Source organism: Eschrichtius robustus, chromosome 6 (assembly GCF_028021215.1).
Source record: "Eschrichtius robustus isolate mEscRob2 chromosome 6, mEscRob2.pri, whole genome shotgun sequence".
Classification (NCBI taxonomy): domain Eukaryota; kingdom Metazoa; phylum Chordata; class Mammalia; order Artiodactyla; family Eschrichtiidae; genus Eschrichtius; species Eschrichtius robustus.
This window is the reverse complement of record NC_090829.1, coordinates 146,961,196-146,983,639: the sequence shown is the minus strand read 5'-3', so window position 1 is coordinate 146,983,639 and position 22,444 is coordinate 146,961,196. Positions and strand designations below refer to the sequence as shown.

At 55.0% G+C, this 22,444-nt stretch overlaps 1 protein-coding gene and 1 pseudogene across 3 annotated transcripts in view; one reads left to right on the top strand and one right to left on the bottom strand.

Annotated features, from left to right (window-relative positions):
- COL6A2 (collagen type VI alpha 2 chain) overlaps positions 1–6,603 on the bottom strand; it is a 36,927-nt gene extending 30,324 nt beyond the window's left edge. For 2 of the 3 annotated variants that reach the window (XM_068547226.1, XM_068547228.1), the window contains exon 1: positions 6,494–6,603. The gene's annotated coding sequence lies outside the window, so the exon portion shown is untranslated. Of the gene's footprint in view, positions 1–2,656; positions 2,751–6,493 lie in introns of all 3 variants that reach the window. The other variant, XM_068547227.1, reaches the window with a different exon arrangement.
- Positions 447–1,588, top strand: LOC137766630 (histone-lysine N-methyltransferase KMT5B-like; annotated as a pseudogene).
- Positions 6,604–22,444: the final 15,841 nt, after the last annotated feature.

The following is a 22,444-nucleotide window of genomic DNA, read 5'->3' as shown; positions in this document are numbered from 1 at the left end:
AAAACTCTTCACAATACTGGATTTGGCAATGCCTTCTTGAATATGACAACAAAAGCACAAGCACCTAAAGAAAAAAAGAGGCATACTGGATTCCACGAAAATTTTAAAAATTTGTGCATCAAAAGACACTATTCAAAAAAAAGACACTATTCAGCCTGGTCCAGGGCACTCCTTTTCGTGTCCTTCCACCAGTCGTGGGCAGGGTCTGAGCGGTTCACTGGGGGTGGAGATGCATTTTTGGGGAGGGCAGTGAGGCTCTGGGGCTGTGAGGGGAGGGCAGCCTGACACCAGAGGCAGCAGCAAAGCCTCAGAACACGAGGCTTCGGGACCCAGGACACGGAGTCCCCAGACCAGCCGCTGCCTTTGGGACCGCAGGGTAGCACAAGAGGCGAGGTTATTGTAACTCAGGATGCGAAGGGCAGAGTCGATATGTACCATCTTCTGGAATGTCCACCAAGGAACTCTGAAAATGATGACCTAGCAACCAGTTTGGTTCTTGATCCCTATTTTGGTTTTCAAACACACAAAATGAATACTAGCTTTCGGTCTGTTACAGGAAGGCAAGAAGAACTAAAGGAAGTGATTGAACATTTTAAGAAAGATGAGCACTTGGAGAAAGCCGTCAAATGTCTGACTTTGCAACAGAAATGATGCAGGAGGAGCAACTAAGCCCATGCACCACAACTACTAAGCCTGCGCTCTAGAGCCCGTGAGCCACAACTACTGAGCCCACGCGCCACAACTACTGAAACCCACGTGCCACAACTACTGAAGCCCGTGCGCCTAGAGCCCGTGCTCCACAGCAAGAGAAGCCACCGCAATGAGAAGCCCGCACACTGCAACAAAGAGTAGCCCCCGCTCGCCGCAACTAGAGAAAGCCCGCGCGCAGAAACGAAGACCCAACGCAGCCATAAATAAACAAATAAAATAAATTTATTAAAAAAAATGATGCAGGAGAATTTATTCAAGGAACACGTATTTATTTACTTGCGAATGTTTGCAACTGACAGTGGATTTGAAATAATGCCTTGTGATAGATACTCATTAGAACGAAAGAGAGCCAAAATAATTGCAACCAAAGAGTGGAAATGAAATGACAAAATAGAATTACTGGTGGGTTGTGTTGCTGAGCTTTCAGAAATTGAGGAGAACATCCTACTTGGACCCAGAGAAAACGACTTCAGTGTTGTGTATTCCAGAAGGAAAAACTGTGCTCAGCTTGCCTTGGTCCTGCTGCATTTACAAACCATGACTGCAGACCTAAGTGTGAGTTTCTGTCAGTTGGCCAAGACACAGCAAGTGCGAAGGCTCTAAGAGATACTGAACCTGGAGAAGAAATTCTTGCTACTATGGAGATGGGTTTTCTGGGGGGCAATAATGAGTTCTGCGAGTGTTACACTTGTGAAAGATGGCAACTGGTGCTTTTAAATCCAGAGCGGGACTCTTGCTTCTGCTGCTGTTATCAACAGCAAATGTGGACTCAGAGAAACAGTAAACCTTTAAATCGGCTTAAAAAGTTAGGTGGCAGCAGTAAGAATTCAGTCAGTCTGTCAGTCCTAACACTGACGCAGACACCACTCAGGAATAGAAACAACGCAAGGTCATCATACGTTTGGAAGAAACCCTTCCACAGTGTTAGTTTCTCTGTGATGATGTTGTCAGGTCCCACGAGAAGAGAAAGGACGACGTGGCATCACACAGGCACACACGTGTTCCACGCCTGGCCAGTCTGTTAGGTTGGTTGGTGGACTTGGGGAGTTCATAGCGTCTGGCCTCAAGGCTCCCCACCCCCTTTTTACAACTTGCTTGCCTTTTTCAAAATGAGCTGACCCATTTCACCGAACCACCAGTTTTCAGACTCAGAACTGTGATAGAGGAGCATTTTGAATGTTGCTCTACTATGACGTGTTGTAATAGCCGCTCCGCAAAGTAGCAAGAGAGATGAAGAGGAAAAAAGAAGTGAGCTTTTAGATACCCGTGGTGAGTGGGGGTAGAACCTAATGGAGACCGGAGAAAGAGAGAATGAAGAATAAAGAGAAAAGAAAGAGAAGAAAGCCTAAACAAGCAAAAGAAAACACATCATGTCTGTGGAGCTTTGAAGTCCTGGAATCACTGTGATCGCTACTGTTTTTCATCTGGGTGACACCAGTTTTCTCTAGTTGCCCCTAAAGCAGTAGCCTCTTTAGTCTGACTTGTCTCTGATAGGAATAAAGTTTAAAAGTTTTAACTTGATGGTCCCCACAGCACGCCTGCTTTGGCACTATAAATGTCCATACAGGGCTTCCCCGGTGGCACAGTGGTTAAGAATCCGCCTGCCAATGCAGGGGACATGGGTTCGAGCCCTGGTCCTGGAAGATCCCACATGCCGCGGAGCAACTAAGCCCGTGCACCACAACTACTGAGCCTGAGTTCTAGAGCCCGCAAGCCACAACTACTGAGCCCGTGTGCCACAACTACTGAAGCCCATGCACCTAGAGCCTGTGCTCCGCAACAAGAGAAGCCACAACAATGAGAAGCCCGCACACCGTAACGAAGAGTAGCCCCTGCTCACCGCAACTAAAGAAAGCTCGTGTGCAGCAATGAAGACCCAGCACGGCAATCAATCAATCAATCAATCAATCAATCAATCAATCAATAAATAAATATCCATACATACCTCTTAGCATGTAAGTACCCTCTGAGGTCTGATTATTTCGGCTCTTCTCCCTGTCTTCAGATGTCTTCAGCCCAACTCTGGGTGCTCCTCTCCACTACAGAAGATCCCAAAGAAAAGGGAGGGTGTCTCCCATGATGGTGACTGTCACTGCCGTGAAGTCTGACTCTACCTGCTGCTGGGGGTCAGAGGCCAGGGGTAACCTCTGCCGTGGAAAAGTGATACCGTGTTCCTATTCCAGTCTTTAATGTCCAAAGTGAACAAAGACGGGCAGTCAGTCTGTCATTTACCCTTGACTGTTGGTTTTAATAATAAATGCAGAACAATACAAAAGAGACACTATCCAGAGAGTCAAAAGGCAGCCAACATAATTGGAGAAAATACCTGCAAATCATATATCTGATAAGGGATTAATATCCAGAATATATAGAGAACTGAAACTCAACAACCAAAACCCCAGCAACCCGATTCAGAAATGGGCAAAGGGCTTGAATAGACATTTCCCTAAAGAAGTTATACCAATGGCCAATAAGCACATGAAAAAATGCTCAACATCACTAATCATTAGGGAAATGCAAATCAAAATTACGATGAGATATCACCTTACACTCATTAGGATGGACAGTATCAAAAAACAAGAAATGTTGGAGAGATAAGGGGAAATTGGAATTGTTGGTGGGAATGTACAAATGTAGAGCTGTATGGAAAATAGTATGGTGGCTCCTCAGAGAATAAAAATAGAATTACCATATGATCTACCAGTTCTACTTCTGGGGCTATACATACTCAAAGGAATTGAAAGTTGGGTCTCAAAGAGATATTTGTACATCAATGTTCATAGCAGTATTACTCAGAATAACTAAAATGTGGAAGCAACCCAGGTGTCCATCGATGGATGAATGGATAAGCATAATGTGGTCCATCCATACAATGGAATATTATCCAGCCTTGAAAAGGAAGGAAATTCTGACACATGCTATGACATGGATGAAACTTGAGGACATTGTACTGAGTGAAATAAGCCACACACAGAAAGACGAATACTGTATGATTCACTTATATGAGGTACTTAGAATATCTCAGAAATCATAGCGACAGAAGGTAGAATGGTGGTTGCCAGGGGCTGGGGGAGGGGGGATTGGGGAGTTAGTGTTTAATGGGACAGAGTTTCAGTTTTACAAGATGAAAAGTGTTCTGGAAATGGATGGTGGTGATGGTATCACAATATGAAGGTACTTAATAGCACTGAACTATACATTTTAAATGGTTCAGAAGGTAGATTTTATGTTATGTGTATTTAACCACAATTTTAAAAAATTAGGGGAAAAAATCTCTTACAAAGCAGTAAAAAATGAGCACCCATTAGGAAGATGGGGAAATCATAACCAGGAAGGTAACAGCAGTACAAATGGTCAGTGATCGAGCTGCACAAAAACCAAGGACATGCAGACAAACCAACAAGGCACCATCCCTCATCTATGAAACTGGCAAATAGGACAGAAAACCAGACACTGTCCACAGCCAGAGCACCAGGGCCCGTCTCCACTCCTCTGGTGGCTCTGACAACAGGTTTGGGAGCCTTGACACTTTTCAGAACTTGTGACCCAGACTCTGCTCTCCAAGGAGCAGCCCCCCACAGCTGAGCTGCCCACCCTCCGTCTGCCCGTCACAGGGTCTACACTGGGCCCCCGGAGGCTACCCGCTGGCGGCGCGTGAGGCTGCCGGCCTGTTCAGATCTCTGGGGCGGATCTGCACCCGGTCTTTGCAGGGTGTTGCTTCCCGATTTGGCCCAACCCCAGCACAGGCTTCAGGGCGGGGGCCGGCCCCCCAGGTCCTGTTCAGGGAGCAGCACACCACGAGCCCTGCTTCTTTGCAGGTGTGCCCCGCACCAGGGTCCCCCGGCTTTGCAGAAATGTTTGAAAGGAGCCACAGGAAGGAGAGACCCACTGGAACACGGGGCCGTGTTTAAAGGAAAAGAATCAAACTATTTGAGTTTTTCTTAAAATAATCACAAGAGCTAGGTTTCCCAGCACTGTAAAGCACTTGTGGCCACAAACACGGTCTCCCTATACCCTGTGAACCTGGAGACCTTGTTCTACAGATGAAAAAGCAGCGCCAGAGAGGAGGCTGGCCTTGGCCCACACCCCCTGCTGAGGCCCCGGGAAGACCCCTGGGTCCTGCTCCTCTCCCAGGCACCGGCCCATCTCAGGGAGCTCATCTCACACCCGAGGGACCTCAGGCGGGCCTGCTGCACAACAGAGCTGCCTGTGCTGGCTGGCGATGCAGAGTCTGCTGGGCGTGGATGTGCCCTGCCCGGTGCAGGGCCGCGCTCCACCCGACCAGGTGACCCAGCGGCTGGAGCCTGGCTTTCACCTGGATGTTGCCTTCCCTGTAGTTTCCACTGTGGACATGCCCAACAACTGCCCCCAACCTGCCGCGGTCTTCACAGGCCTCCCAGGTCACTTTCATCAGCCCAGGGTGGCAGCCTCCCAGTGGCCAGAGTGGCCCAGTGGCCCACTGAGAGCCACGTCCTGCCAAGGGGACACATCTGCGCCCCTTGCATCCAGCCCCTCCCGTCACCTATGCCCCGGGGGCCCAGGCCCTCTCCCCCGCCCAGCTCTCCTGCCTCAGAGTGACGGAAGGAAGGCAGACCACTTCCCTCCCTCCTGGGAGCCCCCAGTGCCCGTCCAGCCTCCTGGCCCCGGTGAGGCAGACAGGAAATAGGCCCCAACGTAAGATGGCCTCCAAGCCAGAACTCCTTTACTGGAAACAAAACCCAGGGAAATCTGTGTACCTCAAGCCTCCTTCTTTTTGGGTGTCCCTCTACAAGTGCAGATCCTTCCCTTGGGGACAGCTGGGTGGCCTGGGGGTGTGGGGGCCATCAGGTTTCTCCCTGGGTTCAGGGGACCATTCTCCGGGGCCCCGGGCAGGATGGCAGGCACCCCAGGGCGCCGCCCTGCGCCCTGCCGTTTTTGGTTGTTACCAGCATCAGCTGATACTCTCAGCGGCTGACCTCCCCACCCCCCCAGTGGGTGCTGGGCCCTGTCCCGGGCTCTGCTGGGCCCGTGAGGAGCCCTGGGTGGGTGTGGGGCCCGACCAGCAGGGGAGCCGCCCTGGCACAGTCCGCCTGGGCTCCCACCTCCCTCCCTGTGTCCCACTCGGCGCCCCCTTAGTCTCCCTTAGCAGACTTTGTCGGGCGGATGCCGGTGCGCCCCTCCAGCCTCAGAGGAATGGGGGCAGGCTGGGCTCCTGCCGACTCCTGGGTAGGGTGGGGTGTGTGACCTGTGCTCTCCCCCTCCCTGCTCACCCCTGCTTCCGGGTAGCAGAGACCCCCTCCTCGCCTGCAGCCCGAGTGCCCGGGAAGCTGGCCCCTCAGAGCTCATTCCAGGGGCCAGTCCTTCCAGGGGTAGGAGGGACATCCGCTCCCTCTCAGCCGAGCCGAGGAGGGGGCCAGCACCCCTGGAGGCCCTGTGCTCAGTTCCGTGGGGGGTCCTCCCGTGGGAGTGAGCTGGGCTCCTCAACCTCCGGAGGTGTCCCCGGCCCGAGACAGAACCAAGCCTCCCAGGAGCGGCCAAGGGTCTGGCTGCAGATGGGGGACCCGGGCAGGGACGGCAGGCGCCGTGGCCTCAGCACCGCGCCGGGAACCGGGAGCCCAACTCGGCCCCAGGAGAGGCGGGGACAGACGGGCGGGCCCCCGCGCGAGGCGCCCCAGGCGCGGACCCGGGGGCTCCGAGCGAGGCCGGCGGTGCAAGTGCGGGCACCGCGGCGGGCGCGTCCCCCGGCGAACGCCAAGTCCCCGCGTCCCGGCGCCGAGGCGGACCGCGCTGCCCAGGGCCTTACCTGACCGCGCGTCGGGCCCCCTCGCCGGACTCTTCGCGAGCGCAGAGGCTCCGGGTCCCGTCGGTGCGAGACGGCGCCGAGTGGGCAGGGGGAGGGGCCGCTGCTAGACCCCGCTCCGCCCCGCCCCGCCCCGCCCCGCGCTCACAGAGGCCACCGGGAGGCGCTGCGGCCCCGCGCATGGCGGTGGGGCGGGGCCGACAGGGAACCCGAGCGGCCGGGAGGGGACCGGAGCGGGCAGGGGTGCGGGGAGTCGGGGGACGGGGTGGGAGAGCGGGCCCTGGAAGACAGGACCCCTCCCCGCCCTCGGACTGCTGCTCCGACTGGACGCCTGCCCACCTCCCTGCCTGCTGCCCGCCCCCCCGCCCATTTCCCCGCGACCTGCGGCGTCTACTCCGGGGCCTGGGGCGCTTCGGACTCCCCACTCACTCGCCCCTTGGAGGAGCAGCCCTGGGAGGCCGCAGGGTCCTCCCGCCCGGCGTCCCCTCCGCATGTCCCCCTTGCTCAGGACCAGCGGGCTGGGGTCTTCTTCCTCATGCAGGGACACGCAGCTCTGTGACCCCCTGATCACAACGGGTGTCCCGCTGTGGGGTCCCCGCCCCCCGCCCCTCAGGGGTGAAAGGCCGGCCGGGGAGGGGCAAGGGCAGCCAGGACAGCGGGAGCCTCAGGCGCTCTGGGTGGGGAGCGAGGGCCTAGTGGTGCTGGCTGGGCCCCGGTTTCCTTGCAAGAACCCCACAGGTGCTCTTGGGGCTGGGCCCTGGGGCCACTGTGACGGCCCTACCTGAGCCGAGGCTGGGAGAGGGTGAGCAGGTCCCTGTCAGGGCTGTGGGGGGGATCCCCACTCCCCCACCCGCCCTGGAGCGGCAGCCCCCCAGACCAGTGCTCTTCCTCGAGGGAGGGTGCAGGTGGGGCTGGGGCTGAGGTCCCTGGGCTCTGGGATAGGCCGTGCCACCGCCATCCTTGAAGGGGGCCCAGGCAGCAGGAGATGTGGCTCCAGCCTCAGATGAGCAGCTTTGCAAATCTCTGGCTTAGCCCCTCCACCCAAGAGGAGAGGGACCCCAGAGCTTCTTGGTCACCTGTGGTGCCCAGGAGGACTTCCCCACTGCGTGCAGCCCCACTGCGTGCAGCCCCGCTGGTCTTCCTGACCACCTCTTTCTGTCTGTGCCCTGATTCTGGTGCAGCTGGGTCCCATCTCCTGTTGGGATAGTACGGTGGCCGAGGTCAGGGGTCTTTGTGTGCTCAGTGAGCCCAGCAGTAGTGACTTGAAGCAGAAGGGGAGGGACACGCAGTCCCTGCAGCCTCGAGACAGGCCGCCCCTGCTCTGCCATCTGAAGGGCTTGCGAGTTACGCCTTGGCTCCGGCACGCTGCCTTCCACCTGCTGCCCCTCCCGGAGCCCCTCCGGCTGGACCCCCATCAGTGCCCACTCCACCGCCCACTGCCCACCCATCCCTTGGCAGCACCAGTCACTGTCTCCTCCCCAGGGGCCTTTCCCGTGTGGATGGGCGCCGGAGCCAGGGGGCACTGAGGTGGGGGTGTGGCTGTGTGAGTGTGTGTATCTGTGTGTGGGTGGATGTGCAGTGTGTGTGCTGTGTGTCTGTGTGCAAGTGTGTTGAGTGTGGCAGCTGCGTGGCGGCCAGGAACACGAGCCCAGGCTCCCTGCCCTGGAGTGCTGCTGCCTAGGGCCCCGCATGGTGCCGCCCCGCTGGGTCCACCTGTGCCCTCTGGGGCCACACTGCCCATGGGGGCTGCTCCCAGAGCTATGAACACAGGCCCATTCCTACAAGACCCAAATCCTTTAAGGGGCTAAGCTGGCTCCAGGTGTCCCTGTCAACATGGCCAGGACAGTCTAGGAGCTGCTCTGTGGGCAGCCACTCGCCTTCCCCAGCGCCCTCCCCGTGTCCTCCCAGGGGTCTCACCTCTGGTCTGAGGGCTCCCCTATCATCCTCGGCCTCCTCCCCTGGATCCTTCGCAGCCATTGCCCCAGGAAATCTCTAGTCACATCCCGCCTGCCTTGGTGCCGCCTTCTCGGAGGGCCCCAGTGGGCACAGGAGTGCAGGGGGCATTGGTGCTGCCTCTCCCAGCACTGGGGACCCCGTCCCGGTTGGTGTTGGGGGGGGGCAGGGAGTCCTTGGCACAACGTGGAGGCCCAATTGCCAGATTCCACCAGGCGTGACCTGGGAAAATGTCCTGTTACAAGGAGCACCTCGCAGGTGTGATGACTCAGGAGTCTGAAGGGGTCGGAGGGCTACCTGGCTAGTGCTGAGTTGCACCGACGGCCCTGCGGGGGTAACGGGAGACCGAGGCAGTCAGCCAACGGTTAAGGGCTCAGGGTGAGAGCCAGGGGTCTCTTTGTCCTAAAAAGAGATCCCGTCTCCTTCGGGGGAAGAACTGAGGGCTGAGCAGCGGCTGAGAATGATAGGAGCACCCGGCTCCAGGCGCGGTGACTGCTCGGCCGTCGCTGGTCGGTGACGGTCAGGCCCCGGCCGAGTAAACCCGAGACCCTGAACCTGGGTGGGGACATCCGGGTGGAAGCCCTGAGGAAGGGGCTCTGCAGACCCCTGAGCCCTCAGAGCTGGCGGGGCCCCCACTCTTCCCTGGTAGAGCCGGCACTTCACTGTGCTGGGAGTCGCTGCAGGCGCCTCCCTGCCGCAAGGCAACAGATGCCCCCCGTGGAGGCCACCCCGGCCCATCTCCTGGCTGCCAGGCCAATGACCGGGAGAGAGTCCAGTGTAACCTGATGGGGACCTGTGGGCCGGGTCAGAAGGACAGAGGTCGTACGTCAGAGGAGCTGCGGGAGAGCCGGCCCACCTGCCGGCGCCGGGCAGCAGTCCTGGGGTTGAATTTGAGGGTCCTTGACCCAGAGGCCAGAACAGAAGACTGTGAAAGCAGGAGTTCTCAACTTGGAGGCACTTACTCGGAACTTAGGATTTAATCTCCTGGCAAGTCTTCAGGTCAAAGGGCACACTCAATTCTGGGATGACTCACAGAGGCCTGGAGAAAGTTCTGGCCCACAGTGAGCAGAATAGAAGTGCAGAAGCTGCCCTGGTAGATGGCAGAGGAAGGAACGAAGAGGCCGAGGGCAGGGCCTCCAGTGAAAAGGCGGGATCCTGACTCCGTTCCCAGACTTCACGAATTTCCCATCGGAACCACTAACTGCAGAGGCGGCCAGGCGGCCAGGAGGAAGGGCCGGGCCACGCCTTGGTCAGTTTTTACTGTGAGGCTCCCCGATTCTCCCAGAGACCTACAGCATTTACTTGGGTGGCCCCAACGCTCTGGTAGGGAACTGTCAAGACGTTATGAGGACAATTGGACACAGAATCTGAGTGGATACTGACACCTGGAGACCCACAATGTCACCATGGCCTCCCTGTCGGAGGAGGGGTTTACCAGGCCGCGTAATAAAAGAATCCTGGCCAAAGTGTTGGTCAGACCACTCAGTGGTCATTTTCCTTGTCCCCAAGTGTGCAGCGGGCCACTGGAGTAACTGCACATGGGGCTCCCTGCCGGTGTGGTCACAGACAGCCCAGCAGGGAAGCCCAAGGGGAAGCTTAGACACTGCCCCCTCGTGGCCCAGAAGGTAAACCACAAACTACGTGTTGTCCTGGAGGTCACGACCTGGAGGAGGCAGGCGGGGTGGGCTGTCGGTCTCTGTGGTGACAAGGGCTGCGGAGACTGGCTGGTCCTGGAGAGTGTAGACCCCTGAGGCTTAGCCAGGGAGCAGCCCAGCTGCACCTGCCGTGCCAGGTGTGACATCCTTGTGACATCCTTGTCGCAGGATCAGTGGTCACGTTCTTTTCCATCCCAATTAGAAAGAGAGGACCAGAAACGGTTTGCGGTCACGTGGGAGGGAACTTAGTGCTCATTTACGGTTTGGCCTCAGGGCTGTGCTAACTGTCCCCTCTGTCCTAACACAGTCAAGGAGACTGGGCCCCTGGACGTCCCCCAGGACAGGACATAGGCCCGTCGCAGTGAGGACATTAGGCTCTGGACAGGACGAGCCAGGAGGCTGTGAGCAGAGGGCCTTAGGACACGTGTGCCCCAGATGTGGGAGGGGAGCCCTGCGAAATGCAGAGAGCTGCGCCTCAGGCAGGTTGCAGGGCCCGGGGTCAGGGGTGAGCCAGGATGTCCCCCCAAAGTGAGAGACGAGTTGCTGCGCCTTGCGTCCCCTTTCTTGGAAGAAGCACAGGCCCGGCAGGCCTTTTGGGTTCTGAAGGCGCACCTTCCACTCTTAGGAACATCGCCCCACCCACGTGTCTCAGGTGACTCAGAGGCAGCTTTGAGGGGCGGGGAGCAGGCATGTCTGCGCAGCAGGCCGGGCTGGGTGCAGGCGGCCCTGCGCTTGGACCCCTGGCGTCGGAGGTGTCAGTGGGAAGCGCCCTGTGGGCTTTGGGCAGTCCCTGGGCTCCGGAGCGAGGCCGTGTGCCTGTGGATGATCCTCACCTGTAGAGAGACGCTTCCCGACTCCCGAGCTCGGGGAGCAGCCGGGCCTTGCAGCTCTGCACCGGGGACGCCAGGCTCCGGGGGAGGCTGGGCGCTTTGCGGCCTTGCTGGGAGCCAGTGTCCCCACCCCGTCCTCCGTGGGGGGCCATCAGCACCCGCCGTGCTTGCGGCTCTGTTTGCCGATCCAGGCGGTCGTGACAGCATCAGTCACTGGATGGCTTCCCACTTCCTGCCAGACACTGCACGCACACGGCTCATGGCACCTGCTGCCCGGCGCCCTCGGCTGCACAGGAAACAGGCCCAAGGGCACAGGTAACCCTCCTGGGAAGAACCTCAGCCTGGGTGGCGAGGCCGGCCCCCTGTGCCTTTGTGCCTGCAGGGCAGGGCCCGGCTTCAGCGCGGGGAGGGGGCTGCTGAACCGGTAAATCCTGAGCCTCAGACGCAGGCTTTGCCGGGCCCCGATATCCTATGGAGATTCGTGGGGACCAAGACCCTCAGAGTTGCCCTCTGCGTCCAGCCCATCTCGGCTGGGGTCTGTGAGGTGTCAGATGCAGTGAAAGCAGACACCCCGCGTTCCCCTGAAAACCACCGGGGCCTCCTGCTGTGGCTGTATTTAGAGAGTTCTGGAGGCGTCACTTAGCCTTTACGGTCCCTTGGGCCTGAGGAGCCTTCCCCTTGCTCCTGCACGGATGTTCCCCCAGGATTCTGAGGTGCAGAAGGATACGGAGGGGAACCCGGGTCAGCCCCACCCCAGCCAGGTGTCCTGAGTCCAGCGGCCCTTTCAGCTTTGGCCCCGGGCTGCTGTCTGCACTGCCACGCTGCCCGATCCATGCAGCGTCCCGTGAGGGGCCTGGCTGAGGCCCGAGGCTGGGGGCTCACGGCCCCGAGGGGTGCCAGGGTCACTCCTGTCTGTGGGGAAGACGCACTTTGAGGCCTGGGGGACCAGCGATTCCTGAAGATGTGAGTGTGCCCTTAGTGAGGGAAGGAGCTGCCCTTGGCTGTGGGCCCTGCCGGCCCCGCCCGAGGGATTAAGAAGTGCCATTTCTGGGCTTCCCTGGTCACAGTGGTTAAGAATCTGCCTGCCAATGCAGGGGACATGGGTTCGAGCCCTGGTCTGGGAAGATCCCACGTGCCACGGAGCAACTAAGCCCGTGCGCCACAACTACTGAAGCCCGTACACCTAGACCCCGTGCTCCGCAACAAGAGAAGCCACCGCAACGAGAAGCCCGTGCACCACAACACCGTTCCCGCAACTAGAGAAAGCCTGTGCACAGCAACGAAGACCCAACGCAGCTAAAAATAATAAATTAATTAAATAAATAAATAAAATAAATAAAAAAAAAAAAAAAAGAAGTGTCGTTTCCTCCTCTGCCCACATGTTCTCAGGCCGCGGGAGGCCTTAAGTGGTTCCATGTGGACAAGCCCTCCGTGGCTTTCTCATGCTCAGTGGCTCTTGTGGGACTGTTCTGGGTGGCGGGGCAGGGCTTTCACAGCCTCAGAAATGCATTTAGAAGATGACTGTGGACTCACATTTTCCTTTCCTCACTCATGGGACCGACAGAGTAACTCCACTCTCCACTTTCCAGACTCAGAAATGACAAAACCCGCCATTAATGGGCAATGCCCGGGAGTCAGTGTGTCACAGTGTGTGTTCCAAGTTGGTGGGAGAGCGGCACCTTTTACGGTTTTAAGCCAAAGCTACCTCACTGGTCTGGATAAACTTAGCGGGTGTTGGGCAGCAGAGCGCTTGTATTCATGACAACCTAGGGCGCTGTGACAACTTGGCATGGACCACCATTCACATCTCCAGTGCGAGCCAGGACAGAGGGGGACCCCGGCAAGGGGCCCGCGTGGGACCAGGGCACCGGTGGCAGGAAGGTTGGGGGACATGTGCTGTTGGGCAAGAGCTGCCCCCTTGATGGAAAGAGGCTGTGGGTGCACGGTGGCCTCCCCCCAGCCATGTGACACTTCTGAGGGTCCTTACTTCCCCTGCACGTCTGGTCATTTCTCGGGAAGTGAAGCCAGCCTGAGGATAGCAGCTCCCCAAGGTGGCATCCACAGAGCTCCCTTCACACACCTGATCTAATGGATCCTGTGTCACGAGAGCCTCGCAGACGAGAGATAGATGCTCACAGGGAGGACAGGTGGGGGAAGAAAACCTGAGAAGGTGAAGTGGCCTTCCTGTGCCAGCAGAAACTGAGTTGCATGACATTCTGGGGGCCCTTTCAATTCAGTACCGCACAGCTGGTCAAGAGGAGGCATAAATATTCTGAGGCATTTTGTAAACTAATTCCATTTGGTTTAGATGTACTCAGAGGTGACGGAGGGGAAAAACCACCACCACTGGTGGGATGAGAAGTTCAAGACCCAGCCTTTGGTTTATAGCTGTTTTACTGTGATATACCTGGGCGTGGTGCTCTTTGTATTTACCCTGTTTGGCTTACACAGATTTCTTTTTTGAGTCTGCAGTATATATCTTTTATAGGTTTTAGAAAATTCTTGGCTGTTAGCTCTTCAAATATAGCCTCTGCTCCATTCTGTCTTTATGCTCCGTCGGGCCTTAAATTTTACATATGTTAGACGTTTTCGTCATGTTCCATTTATCTCTTGTGCTCTTTTCTGTATTTTCTATCTGTTTTTAATTTGTCCTTCAGTCTTGACCATTTTCTATTGACCAATTTTCCAATGAGTTTATCCTCTCTTCTGCTGTGTCTAATCTGTTGTTAATTCCATCCATTGAGTTCTTACTATTAGTTACTGTTTTTTTAATTTTTAGAATTTCTATTTTATCTTCAATTTCTAGATTACAGTTCTCTTATTCAGTTCTCTATCTTACCTTCCATTTTCTTGAGATATTAACCACATTTATTTTAAAGTTCATGTATGATAACCCCAAAACCAGGGCCACTTGTGGATCTTTCTCTCTTGCTGGTTTTTTTTTTTCCCATAGAGTCATATAGTCCTGTGTCTTGACTAACCTGATGAGTTTTTATTAAATGCTGGGCATTATTAGTGAAAGATTGTAGAGGTTCTTCTTAATGTTATCTTCCTTTTTATAGGATTTAATTTTATTTTGGTGGGCAGTTAGTTTAGGCCTGGATTCCTTTCTCCAGTCAGGGATTGATATAATTCAAATCTAGGTTTATGCCTTTGTGAAGACTGGTATATTACCAGTTCTTCATTACTTTCAGAGCATAACTTTCTAAGTGACCCAGTTGAGAGCCTGGCGTATTTACCAAGGCTCCCATTTCTTTGAAGGTCCAGAATTCTAGGTGTTAAACTGAGAGAATAGCAAAGGCTATGCATAGCTTAAAAAAAAAAACAACAGATTTATTGAGGTATATTTTACGTAACACAAAATTCATCCTATTCAGGTATGCAGTTCAATAATTTTCAGTAAATCTGCCGAGTGGTGTAATCATCATCACAAATCAGTTTTAGAACTTTTTCATCATCCCAATAAGAGCCCCCATGCCCATTTAGAGTTAGCCCCCTTTCCATCCCTCAACCCCAAGAAACCACTAGTCTACTTTTCTCTATATATTTGCCTTTTCTGGATGTTTCATATAAATGGAATCATATAATATGTGGGCTCTTGTGTCTGGCTTCTTTCACTTGGCATGATGTTTTTGAGGTTCATTAATGTCGTAGCATATTTCAGTAGTTTATTCTTACCAAAGTACGGTAGTTTTTCTTGAATAAAATCTTCAGATTGTTGTAATCCTTTGGTTAATCTCCAGAGCTCAAAAGAAGTTAATTTAGATAATTTTGCTAGTGATTTCATTGCTTTTAAGAAGGAGTAGATTCACAGAGGTCCTCACTCCACCATTCCTGAAGTCCTGCCTTATAATTTACTTTTGTATATTGATTCTGTGCCTTGCTAAATTCACTTATTGGTTCTTGCAGCTTTTTCTGGGTAGATTCTGTAGAATTTTCTAAGTACACAATCATATCACCTGTGAATAGACAGTTTTACTTCTTTCCAATCTAGATTTCTTTTATTTCCTTTTCTCACCTTTGTGCACTATTTAAACCTCCAGTATGATGTCAAGTAGCAGGAGTGAGAGTGAACACCTTTACTCAGTTCCCGAATTTAGAGAGGAAGTCTTCTGTTTCCATATTAAATACAATATTAGCTGTGGGGTAATTTTGGTTTTTTTGTTGATGATGTTCTTTATTAGGTTGAGAAAGTTACCTTCAATTCCTAGTTTTCTTACAGTATTTTCATAAACAGGTGTTATATTTTGCCAAATATATTTTCTACATTTATTGAGGAGGTCAAATGGGTTCATCATCTTTATTCTGTTAATATGGTGAATTATATTGTTGATTTTTAAAAATTTTCAACCAAAATTGCATTTTGGGGATAAACCCACTTGGTAATGGTATATTATCTTTTTTCTAAATTTGTAGGTTCAATTTACTAATGTTTCGTTAAGGATTTTTGTGTCTATATTCATGAAGGATGTTGGTCTGTGCTTTTCTTTTAATATCTTTGTCTGGTTTTGGTAGCAGGTTAATACTGGCCTCATAAAATGAGTTGTGAAGTGTTCCCTTTTCCTCCATATTTTGGAAGAGTTTATACAGGATTGGTGTTACTTCTTTCTTAAATGTTTGATAGGATTCTCCAGTGACACCCTCTAGGATAATGAATTTATTTTCCTTAATAAATGTCAGACTATTTCTTCTTAGTTAGTTTAGAAAAATTTGTGTCTATCAAGGAATTTGTTTATTTCATGTAAGTTGTCTAAATTTATTGTTATAAAGATGGTCATTATATTTCTTTTCTTCTTTCCTTTTTTCGTTCTTTTGAAAATGAAGTGGAGAGAGAAGAATTCTCTACGTTAGTGTTTAAGAACCAGGGATAAAACAAATCTGAAATCTGTAAGTCCAGAGTCTTCCGAGTGTGATTCCTATTGTGTTGACAGTTCGGTGAGGACTTTGCTTATGCTTCTCTCTTATCATTGCGTTTCTTTATTGTTCCTTATTGTCTGTCTAGTGTCTGTTGGATCTATAGTTACGTTTGCTCTTTCATTCCTGATATTAATAATTTGTGACATCTCTTTTTTTAAAAATTAGTATATGTGGAGTTTTATCCAATTTATTGATCTTTCCAAGCAATCAGCTTTTTGTTTTGTTGACTTTATCTTTCATTTGTCTGTTTTCTACTTCAGGGACTTCCCTGTGTGGCTGGGCCTGTCTCTCTGAGATGATGAGGTCAGTCCGTCTGCGAGATCAGTGCCTCTGGCTGGTCCATGATGACAGTTGTCAGGATCATGGGGCCGAGGCACACAAGTGACCAGCCACAAAGGGCACGACTCCAGAGTCCCTCCTGTGCCCTGTGATGCTGGCCAGGCCTCGGAGTCACCCGAGCTGTGGCTTCTCCTCTGTCAAAGGGATCTTCCTAGCACTCGTGTCAACAAGCTGCCCCATGTAAGTGACTCTGCAGGGTGCCAGGGTCAGGCACTCGTGTCGACAAGCTGCCCCATGTAAGTGACTCTGCAGGGTGCCAGGGTCAGGACAGCGTTGGTTTGTGACTTGACCCCTCTGGCATCTTCCCCTGCTCACCTGGCAGGTGTTGGCACCACTGGGTGGACATGTGTGCTGTCTGGCATGATCAGGTGAAAGCTGTCCAGCTGAACCCAGGAAGCACATCTGAGTGTCCCATATGGAAAGGAGGAGAAGAGCCAAAAATGCTTTTAACACCACCCAGCATCCATCCTGACGAGCCCTATTCCCACATTCCTAGAAATGCACACTCACGCTTGGCAGTGAAACTGCGTGTGCTCCCGTGTGTTCCCCACTTTCCCACTGGCGTGGAGACTGGTTCCTCCCTGGGCTCGCCCCTGCTCCTCCCACTGTGCCTCTACTGCGTCGGGCGTGAGGGGTCAGCGCCTTATCTGGTTGGAAGCCCCCTCCATGGTGCCCACCCGCTCCCCACTCCTCCCGAACGGCTGTGGCCTGGCCACCCCGGATGGCGAGAGTTTGCAGATGCAGACTGCCGGCAACACGGGAGCCGTGGTGAGAGGTGAGGGGACACCACAGAGCTTGGGACAGGGCCCTGGGTCCTCTCCCACAGCTGGATTGCAAGGCCTGGGGCCACAGCTGACCTGGGGTGATTTAGACCCAGAGACTGGACACTGACCCTCAAAGTCAGGCTGCTACCGCTTAGATGCCCGTGGCCCAACATGGGGACGGGTCGGGAGGCGGAAGGGGCCCCTGAGCACAGGGTGCAGCCCAAGCGTCATAAATAAAGCACCCCCTGCTTGGAAGGGACCTCAGGGGCCCCCTGGAGGGACGCCCCTTTCACGGCCCACCCAGCTCCTCCCCTGCAGAGCCAGGACTCAGGGACTTCTGCGTCCTCACCACCACCCCGCTTGTACTGCGAGGTCCCTGTGATCAGAAAGGGTGCCGGTGGTACCAGAGCCGGCCTGGGGCCCTGCTGGCTTTCCTTGGGATGGGAGTCTCCTGACGTTCGCAGACCCCTCTGCTGCTGTGCGCCCACTCCGGTGCCTTCGGGCCCCTCCTCCCTCCGTGGGCCGGGGCTGGGAGGGAGGCCCAGCAACTTCAGCCCCAGAGGAGGGTCCCTTCCCTTTGATGGAGCCGCCTCTGGAAGGAAGAAAATTCAAAATTGTCTGACAAATCAAGCCTTAAACAGAACCAGCTTGTCTGCGGATTAACAGCCTTGAGACGCGGAATTCCTACAGACCTACATGTCGGGGGGGAGCGGCTCTGTGGGCGGCGACTGGAACGGATTTGAGAGTTGGAAGGGACTTCAAGAGAGTCCTGCATCCAGGGCTCAGGGAACTCGCGGGTGTGGGATTTTCTGAAATGCCACAAGAGCCCTATCCAGTTCCCCTCAGATCAAGGGCTCCCGGGGTCGGGAGGGGCCCAGGCTGCTGCTGCCACCGCCCTGCCCTGAGCGGCCCGGGGGGACGTCCAGCCCCGCTGAACAGGCCCGTCCTGGTCACGAGGACGAGGTTGAGGGAGGCCAGCGACATGTCCCCCCCCCCACCCCTCCCTCCAGTCAGTTATTCCACACACTTAGCCCCCCGGGCGTGGGGACGCCGTGGCAGGTGTGGGAGGGGTGCTGGGGTCACTGCTTCCGCCTGGGGGGCGTGGACCATGCCCCTCCTGAGGGGAAGCCCTCGCCCACCCGGGAAACCGACGGGGAAGCAGCCCGGCCACCCTCGGGCACCTTTCCAAGCTCAGGTCCAGCTGCTGAGTGCCTGGCCGGGCTGCGTACTCCTCTGGCTGCGGCCCAGCTACCCCGCCCGTCCTGCAGGGCCTGTGCCCATCACCACGTCTGAGCCTGGCCCGTGGAGAAGCCCCACCCCGGCCAGCTCTTCCTGGAGCCCCCTTCCACCAGCTCCGAGACCCCCTTATGTGGTGGCCCCGGCCACCCCGCCCTATCCCAGGTCCCTGGCAGCCTGTCCTCTCCCTTGGCCTGTGTCTGGTGACCTGGCCTCGCCATTCTGAGTGGCCTTCCTGGAGGAGGCTCTGGTCCCCTCTGTCCTGCCAGATCCCAGGCCCACCCGAGCCCTCTCCCCCCGCCGGTGCAAGTGGCTGCCTGGCAGCCAGGAGTCTAGGCTCAGCATCAGGCGGCACGGGGACCCAAAGCGAGAGCCCCCGGTGCCCTGCCCAGCTCTGCCGGCGAGGCCTGGCCCACAGGGTGGGTCGGGGCTGGGAGGGTCTCTGGGAAGCTGCGTGGCCCAAGAACAAGGTCCTCTGGGCCAGTGGTCAGAGGGAGAGAGGGGCAGGCAGCTGCTGGTGGCCCTGGAGGGCCCAGCGGTGCCTGGAGGATGCGGCGGTGGGTCCTAAGTGAATGGGTGAGGGACCAGGTCACTCCCTACAGGAGGAGGGTCCGCAGCTTGGCCCTGCCTGCTCACTCCAGGACTGACCTCGGCCTCCTAGGGGCTCTGCCATGGTGGCCCAGCCTTCAGCATTGTGGTTGGAGCCACGGCTGGTGCGGGGCGAGTGGTTGCCAGGGCGGGTGGCCAGGCTTGTGGACCCAGAAAACCAGTCCCGACACAAAGCCCCTGAGGTCCCCGGCCTCTCAGCCTGGCCTCGTGGGCTGCCCTCCTGGGCGTGGGCTCTTGCACAGCCCGTGCTGGACACTCATGGCCGGCCTCTCTGGGCCGCATGGCTGCAGCAGGGCGGAGGGATGGCTCCCCCTGGACCTCGGGTTCTGGGCACTGAATGGTGGGCAGGGTCTCCAGAGTCCGCCTCAGTGCCCGAGCCCTCTGACCTCCACCCACACACGGCGCTGACGGAGAGCCAGGCTCCTGGGACCCCACCTTGTCTGCCGTGCAGCCAGAGGCCAGGCATTGGCTCCGCGTTGCCTCAGTCTCCCCGCCTGTAAAAACGGCAGGCACGTCCTGTGAGGCGGTCAGTGAGACACAGCACATGCCCTGGCTGTCACCTGAGGTTCTCCAGTCCCCACTTAAGGGGGCTCCGCCTGAGAACAAGGGAACGACCCACGAAGGCGAGGACATTGCCACCCCTTGTGCTGCCAGCAGAGATTCCGTCAAGCAGTCAGTCCTGAACGCTGGTCAGGTTAGATCCGCCTGCCCTCGAGCTCGGGGTGCACCTGCCCGCCCAGCCCTCTTGGGTGGGGTGCTGAGAGAGGGAGCACCAGGAATCTGGGCGCCAGAGATGGGGTGACCGGCCAGCAGGGATACTGAGGCAGGTCCCCTCCCCCTCCTGCCTGCTCGGGGCCCACCTCTCAGCCCCTAGGGTTGGGGACCAGGGAAGCGTCACACTGCTGGGGAGAGACATGGCCACGGCCCTCCCCCGGGCCAGACGACTTGGCCACGGCAGCTCCTGTAACAACGCGCTTTCCAGAACCCGGGCTGCTGAGCCCTATTAGTCACTCCAAAAAAACGTTCTGAAGGCAGTTGGGTCCAGGTGAATGTGTCACAGCAAATTTATCAGGAAGGAATTCGGGTTGTTTGTGAGTAACTGTGGAAACAGCGAAACGCCCACATTTTCTGCAGAACCAGGCCTTGTCTGGTACCCGGTGGAGACGAAATCATTTGGCCGATGTCTTTGTGTCTCTTCCTCCATCCCGCTGTCCCGGAGAAGTCGCTCTACGCCCCATGAGGTTTTCGGGGGCCGCGTGGTGGCTGTCTTGGCCTTGCTGCCCAGGAGACCTGCCCTTCCTGGCGTCCAGCTCGGAGGCCAGCTCTGTCCCGTGGCACAGGATTCTGAGATGGCCCCTGGGCCAGGCCTGAGTGCCACGGCATGTTTGCAGCGTAGCTGAGGTTGCCGATCAGCCGACCTTAGCATGGGGGACCATGCGGGTGGCCTGACCCGACCACACAGCCCTTACAGAGCTGAGTTCTCTCCGGCTGGAGCCGGCGGGATTCGGCGTGAGGGAGGTGAGGGTTCTCTGTTGCAGGGATGGAGTGACCTCGTGTCAGGAGCTGAGGGCAGCCCCAGCTGACAGCGGCCAGAAGACCGAGTCCTACGGCCAAAGAGAACTGAACTCAGCCAGTGACCCGAATGAGCCTGGAAGAGGGTTCTCAGAGCCCCCGATCGCACCCTAGCTCATCTGTCCTTGCTCTCAGCGTGTGAGGACAAGCCGGCCTCTTGGGCTTCTCATCCAGAGACAGTGGGCTAAGGGTGGGTGCGTTTAAGCCGCAGTTTGTAGAAAACTAATACGCTCCCTGGGGCTCCCTTCTGCTAAGTCCTTGCAAGGCTGACAGCCTCTCTGCATCTGCCCTGCAGGTTTAGCTGCTGTTTTCTGACGCCACTGGACTCAAGGACTGGCATCGCCTGGCACCCACTGAATGTGCTCCAAACCCCCAGAGAGAAGCTCACGCTCCAAAGAAGACATACAGATGCCAACAGGTACAAGAAAGGCGCCCAACACTGCTAATCATCAGGGCAACGCACATCAAAGCCACAAAGGGGTATCACCTCACAGCTGTCAGAGCGGCTATCACCAAAAAGACAAGAAATGAGAAGTGCTGGAGAGGGTTTGGAAAAAAGGCAACCATTGTGCACTGTTGGTGGGAATGTAAACTGGTGCAGTCACTATGGAAAACAGTATGGAGGGTCCTTAAAAAACTGAAAATAGAACTACCATATGATCCAGCAATTCCACTTCTGGGTATTTATCCAAAGGAAATGAAAACATTACCTCAAAAAGATATATGCACCCCCATGTTCATTGCAACGTTATTCACAATAGTCAAGACATGGAAGCAACCTAAGTGTCCATTGATGGGTGAATAAAGAAGATGTGGTATATATATACAATAGAATATTACTCAGTCATAAAAAAAGATTGAAATCTTGCCATTTGTGACAACATGGATGGACCTAGAGGGCGTTATGCTGAGATAAGTTAAACGGAGAAAGACAAATACCGTATGATCTCACTTACATGTGGAATCTGAAAAAAGCAAAACCAAACAAAAACACCAAGCAAAAAACCAAGCTCATGGATATAGAGAACAGATTGGTGGTTGCCTCAGGTGGGTGGCGGGGTGTGGGCAAAATGGGTGAAGGGGTCAAAAGATGCACACTTCCAGCGTAAAATGAAAAAGTCACAGGGATGTCATGTACTTAATAATAGGGTGTTGAATATTTGAAAGTAGCTAAGAGAGTGGATCTTAAAAAGTTCTCATCACAAGAAAAAAATTTGTAAGTGTGTGTAGTAATGGATGTAAACTGGACTTACTGTAGTGATCATTTTGCAATGTATACAAATATCGAATTATTACATCGTACACCTGAAACTTATTTTAATGTTATGTCAATTACACCTCAATTAAAAAAAAAAAAAGAAACTCATGGCTATTCCCTGCTCACCTGGTAGTGGGTTCTAGCGCTGGGAAGCCAGAGGCCATGTGGGTGTGGCCAGGACAGTTAATCTGGACCATCCTCCAGGGAATGAGAGCAGGTAACACAAGGATGGGGTACAGAAGGTGCTCAGGCTGATGGGGCAGGTTTAGGAGCAGGTGGCACGTGTCCTGTTTAATCCGCTTGGTGCACGCACCCCATGGTGCACACACACCCCATGATTTACACCCCCCCGTGGCACGCACACCCCATTGTGCACATATACCCCATGGTGCACACACCCCATGATTCACACCCCCCATGGCACAGACCCCAGGGCACACACCCCATGGTGCACACCACAGAGCAGGACTGACTTGCTGTGAGCATGAAGGCTGCTTTTCAACAGGGGATGAGGGAAGGCCATGGGCTGGCAGGAGGGACTGGGTGCCCTTTCCATCCCCCCTGCAGACGGCCTGCTCTCTGCTGCGTTTTCCCAAAGCAGAGCCCCTGGAGAGGCCTGGGGCAGGGTCCCGGGAGTCCTGAGTGGTCACTTCAGTGATCTGGGATCCCACGTCCCTGCAGGAGTCAGGAGCTGGTGGAATGTGCTGTGTGTATGTATGTATGTGTACGTGCATGTGTGTATGCATCTGTATTCCACAGGTATGTGTACGTATGTGTATATGTATGTATGTGTACATGCATGTGTGTATGCGTCCGTATTC